The sequence below is a fragment of the Excalfactoria chinensis genome, chromosome 15 (assembly GCF_039878825.1).
Source record: "Excalfactoria chinensis isolate bCotChi1 chromosome 15, bCotChi1.hap2, whole genome shotgun sequence".
Lineage (NCBI taxonomy): Eukaryota > Metazoa > Chordata > Aves > Galliformes > Phasianidae > Excalfactoria > Excalfactoria chinensis.
In genome coordinates this window covers 583541-589584 of record NC_092839.1, presented here as the reverse complement: position 1 = coordinate 589584, position 6044 = coordinate 583541, and positions in this window count along the sequence as shown.

The window sequence follows — 6044 nt, the reverse complement described above, 5'->3', positions numbered from 1 at the left end:
GCGCCGCCGCCGCTCCCGACAGTGCTTGGAAACTACGGCGAGCCCGGGGGACGGCCGGGAGGAACGAGGACGGGGCTGATGCTGCGGCGGGGCCGCTGGGCCGGGCGGGCTGTGCTGGGGCCGCTGAGCCGGGCAGTGGAGCCGGAGCTGTGGGCAAGAGAACGTTGTTTCTTGCATAACGGTACCAGGACGAAGCTCGTACGGCCGAGGAGATGCACCTGAGGACTCGTAATACCGACAAGCTGCGGCTCGTGGCCGAGCTTAAAGAACAGAAGCTCTGCGTTCTTGTCGAGTAGCGTCGGGAGACGAATTGGGGCGGATCGGTTCTGCGAGAGGAACGGCTGGCAGAGGGAGGGTTGAGTGTGGGAAGTGATCCCGGAGTACCCGACAGGGAGAAGCTCAGCAGGAGCGGGGAGCAGCGGGGAGCAGCGGGGAGCGGGGGCAGGATGTGTCGTAGGCCAGAAGCGTGGCTGTAGGGCCGGGAGCTCAGCCAGGGGGGAAAAGAGCCGCAGTGGCGGGCAGTAGGAAATAGAAGCTGTTGTGTCGTTCTGGTCAGGTGTGCCTGCATGAAGGGAGGTAAGGAGAGCGGGCTGTGAGCTGTTAGCTGGCTGCTTGAGGGAGGCTCTTGTGCGAGAGTGATTGGACGTACTACCTACAAAGTGAGCCTGGATCTGTGATTCCGTTACCCTGCGAGGCCGCAGAAGGGTGAAGCGTTAGGCTTGGGTGGAAAAAGAAGTCTGGGGAGTTATGAGGAGTGATAATGCTGGGCCTCGGGAGAGAGGAAGAAAAGCCCCAGAAAATGTTCCCTTGGATAGCCCTTGGGAAGGATGTGGAGACACTGGGAGGAAAACCTGGTGACCTGGAGAAAAGATACAAGAAAAATGACTCGTCATTGTGTTCTTTGTTTGGACAAAGGAGCTTATTTTAGGGCAGCACATGTTCTGGCCAGAAGATGGATCAGATGGGGATTGGGTGTGCATATTGATGGCAAAAGGTGATTTGACATTACCCGAGGAATCACGCTTGAATCCACCAACCTTCCTGTGGAAGGATGAAAAGAATAAGTCAGATATAGAGCATAACTGCCTGGACCCGATAGAATACCAAACTAAAGTGAGAACTTATTTACAGGATGTATCCCTTGGCAAAGGGGAGGTGTTTTTTTATAGATGGATCCTCGAGAATGGTGCATGGGAAGAGGCACAGCAGATACGTGATTGTTGAAGGGAGGATTAATGAGATAAAGGAAATGGGCTGGTTGCCCATATATTTGGAAAAATAGGGGAGGGGCATGGGCTGGTTAATAGTGAAGAGAATGGCCAATGAGGAACTCATTAGATAGATCCTGGAAACAATACTACCTGCAGAAATTGCAGAGATTCATGTGAAAGGACATCAGAAGGGGAAGCTGGTCCTTGTCCTAGGGAATCTACTAGCAGATGAAGGCACCCGAGAAGCAGCCTTGCAGCCAGAAGTCACAGTGAATCATTTCACACTTGAGATACTCTCTCCTCCAGAAAGATGGGCATTCAGTGAAAAGGAGGCTCTTAAAGGGTTGGGAGCAAAGGAGTCTGAAGGGAGGTGGATACTCCCTGATGGAAGAGAGATGTTGAATAAACAAGTGATGAGGGAAATTGTAGCCATCCTTACATCCAGGAAGTCACTGGGGGGTTCAGATGATGTTAAAGTATGGGTGTAAATTTTTACAGTAGCCAAACCAGTCTGTGAGAGGTGTGTGGTTTGTAAAAAATATTCATTAGAAAGCCCTTTGGAACCAACCCTGAGCAAGCGAAACCCAGGGCCATTTTAAAGACCATTCCAAAGTGTTCAGGTTGACTTCACCCAATTGCCCCAGGTGGGAAGGGTCATGGTGGACCACCTAACAGTTTGGGTAAAAGCTTTTCCTCTAAACTCCACTAGAGCCACAGTAGTGGCTAAAATCATTTTGGATCAGATGATTCCCAGATACAGGATTGCTGAGAACCAAATATTCTGACCAGGAAAGCCACTTCCTGAATTTTACAGAATCTAATGACAAAATTAGGCATGTCTTGGGAATTCCGTGCCCCACGGCACCCATCATCATCAGCGTGGTGGACTACCACCTATGTTGGATGGATTTACTCAACAAGTTCAACGATATTGAAGCTTTGAAAAATCAAGTCAGTGTATTTTAAGGGGTTGCTCAGCCAAATCACCAGCCCCTACACTGTAACCCAGTAATGATAATGATTAGAAAGGCTGATAAATTTGTCGGCCACACTTATGGTTTCGGAGCAGATGTGACTGGGAAGGACCCAGTGGTGAGATTTAGGATAGCAGTATAGGAACCACAACCCAGTGTTACTAACATTATGTAGGAGGAGAAAGACCTTGCAGAAAGGGAGAGGAGTCATCTCAATAACCCCATTGTAGCTGTTAAGGAAATAAAAGATCTCTGACACATGTTTGAGGTAGAAATGGGATATGGGGACCTGAATGCCTGGATAGAATGGGTAAAATGTATCATCCAGAGTCTCAGTCATAGCAAGTGTTATGCTTGTGGCTCGGGGCAACCAACTGTCCAGGTGGTACCCTTTCCATTGGGAGAGACTAGGGATCTCCTAAGAATGGGAGTGCACGATTGCACTTTATCAGGAGAAAACTACCTGGGGAAATTAGATTAGCGAGTCTCTCTATCTCTCTTCTACCCTTCCCTCTATAGCAGAGATACCAGGGTTCCCCCTGTATTCTCCACAGCCATTGGTCACCATACAGCTTGTCTCTCTTGGCAGAGTGTGAATGCTACCAGGGCCCTTGGGCAAATGCACCTTGTGCATTGAAACCCTATGTGTTGTGGAGGATTTATTAGGTAACTATTTGAGGCAGATTGTTGGTGGTATTTCAGAGGAAAGGCCCTGCAGTCCACCTTACCCTCTAACTTGGGGGCACCTGTGCACTTGTTCACTTAGCCATCCCACTCACCCTGGCATTTGAAAAAGAAAGCTCTCAAACTCTTAGGAGAAATAGGAGAAGTTTAGGAGTATCATCTGACAGAAGGATACATATAGATTATTGGAGTGCCTAAAGAAATCCCTGATGAACATAAAGTAAGGAACCAGATCACAGCCAGGTCTGACTCCACGCTGTTTTGGTGGATAACTTTTAATAAGAATGTAGCCTGGATCAATTATATTCACCATAATCAGCAGAGGTTCATAGATTATAGAAGGGATTGCATAACTATTAAGTGCCACTGTAGAATAACATGGGAAAATAGGATAGTGTTAGACATGATGTTGGCTGGAAAGGATCAGGTATGCGTAAACGATGGGCAATCACTATTTCACCTTTATACCCAACAATACAGCCCCAAATTGCACCATAACCAGGGCACTGCAAGGACTCGCTGGCCAACGCAGAGGACTCAGAAATAGACACTTCACTTACTAGGTGGTTGGAATCTTGGTTCAGTAAATGGAAGGGAGTGGCGGTATCAATACTTACATCTTTAATTGTAATAGCAGGAGTTCTGACAGCAGTCAGCTGTTGCATTATCCCCTGTGTTAGAGAGTTGGTCCAGCATTTAATCAAAACCACCGCATGTAAGCAGATGCTGTAGGGCTACCGCTATATTCAGACAAGGTGTTGACTGTAAGGGAGGATGTAGGAGATGGTGGTGATCGGGATGATGTGTCTTCAAAAGAGACAATTGTGTAAACAGAAAGAGGGGGAACTGTGGGAAAGGGAATGTTGTTTTCTCAGATTGACACCAGAAAGAAGCTTGTGCAACCAAAGAGATGTACCTGAGGACTCATAATGCTGACAAGTTCCTGCTTGTGGCTGAGCTTAAAGAATAGAAGGTCTGCATCCTTGAGTAACATCGGGAAATGTACTGGAGCAGATCTGTTCTGCAGGATGAATGGTAGGCAGAGGGCAGGGTTAACCCGTGACACTACGAGAGGGTTATCTCAGTGTTCCATAACAGGGAAAAGGGAACAGGGAGGAGGTAACCAAGCAGTAAACAGGGGAAGGACACATAATAAGAAAATGAGAAGTGTGGGATGGGCTGTAAGCCCTGGAGTGCTCAGCCAGTGAGGAAATGAGAACTTGTGCTGGGCAGTAGGAAATAGAAGCTATTGTCTTTCCAATCGAATGTGCCTGCCCTAGAGGTCACCTTCTGTTGCAAAAGTATAAAATAAAATGTGATTCATAGCAAATTCCACCTGAGCCTGGATTATTGGACACGAGCGTTTCTCACAGAGCCTCTGGCATGGAGCCTGCCCCAGCACCTCATGGGGAAAGGCCACTCCTGGCACCTGGTGCAGGTGCTCTGCTTTGCACCCTGGGCCCTGTACCCATCACCTGCCTGGGAGGAGCCAGGAACCATCTCCTCCATGGTTGCCTCCAAATGGTTGCTGTGCTGCCATGATGCCATCTCTCCTGTCATGACCATGTCTGGTGCCTCAGCCTTTCCTCAGAGCAGTGCTGAGCTCAGTGTTGTGGTGGTGGCCCTGTGCTGAGCTCAGCTAGCTGTGCTGCAGGATATTGCACTGTGCTTTCTGGGTTCACGATGGCAGTGGGTGGTTGTGGTATCAGCAGGATCATCAGTCCCCAGTGCTTACAACTTCCAGGCAGACTTTAGCACACTGCCTTCTCTGTTCATGCTTTACTTTCCTCAGCCTGCATGACAACTGTTTTGCTGTCCACATCCATAGCAACATCTGCTTCCCCTTTACACAAACTCTCACAAAGCAGGTTCTACAACCCTTGGTCCAGAGTGATGAAGATTGGAAGGAAGACCTGTTTGTGTCCTATAATACTGAGGGACAGAATGACAGCACACACTTCATATCATAATCTATCATTACAACCCTTATTTTCCTGTAAGAAATGTAATGGATTTACTGACACTATGAGGTTGCCACTTGGGAGAGCTTGTTAATGTCCAGGCCACAATGTTTGTATTGGAGCCATGCAACTTCTGCACCAGGTGGTGGAACAGAGAAGTCTGAATGTCTCATGGACATAGTCCCTAAAGGCCCCAGTAGCCCAGTGTACTCCATCCCTATGATCTGCTGGATTTAGATGGTTAAATCGTGCACTTTCTGGACCAAGATCATTGCTCCAAGTTTTTCCAGTGCTTAGAACAGGCTTGTTGCCTTCATGCTGCAGAAGCAGCTTCAGATGGCCCAAGGAGTGTTTCTTGCTGCCCTTCCCCTCCTGCCCGGGGGTGAGGCAGCACGTCCATCTGCTGCTGCCTGTTCAGGGCAAGACAACAGATCTCCTTCTCAAACAATAAGGGGAACTTTAGAAATCAGCCTATCAAGTGGGACCTCTTCTGCTCTCAGGCCACTGTCTGAAAACAACACAGTTCTATTGAGGTGGTAAAATGAATTTCCTATTAGCACAAACATTAGCTGCCCATGGGATTTGATGGCCGCAGGACTGACTGGACTCTGCACATCTTCTGATCAGTCCGAGTGGATTTGTTCAAGTTAAATTGTGCAGACATCTGTAAATAAGAAGACAGAAATGCTGATACTTTTTTTCCTGTAGCTGTTAATGCTGTCTTCAGCTTTCTGATCAGAAATGCTTTTTTGTCAACACTGACTGCCCTCCAAGTGGCAGTTCTGTAATAGACAGCAGTTGCCTGAGAGCATGACTCTATTGAATAATTGGAGTACAGCTGTGTGGTTAAAGCTGCCCTGCTCTCCGATGCTGGTTCTGCTGATGTGATCCATGCCATCCGCTTTCCAGCACCATCTGACCAGCATGGGGAAATGGGAACCCTGGGGAAATTCAGATAACCTCAGATGGCACCATAAATCATTTGTAAAATCATTCCACCGCGGTTGCTTTGTGTCTAATTGGAGTGCAAAAGCAAAAACAAGAATGGAAACAAACAAACAAACAAAAACAACAAAACCAAACCAAACCCAAAACCGTCAGAAGAGCAACTTGTGACAAATGCAGCAGTTTTATCTGGGTGTGGGATTGCTCCAGTGTTTCTCCAGTGGGAGATCTGAGGTTAGCAGCAGAGGGAAGTTCATAAGCTAAATGTA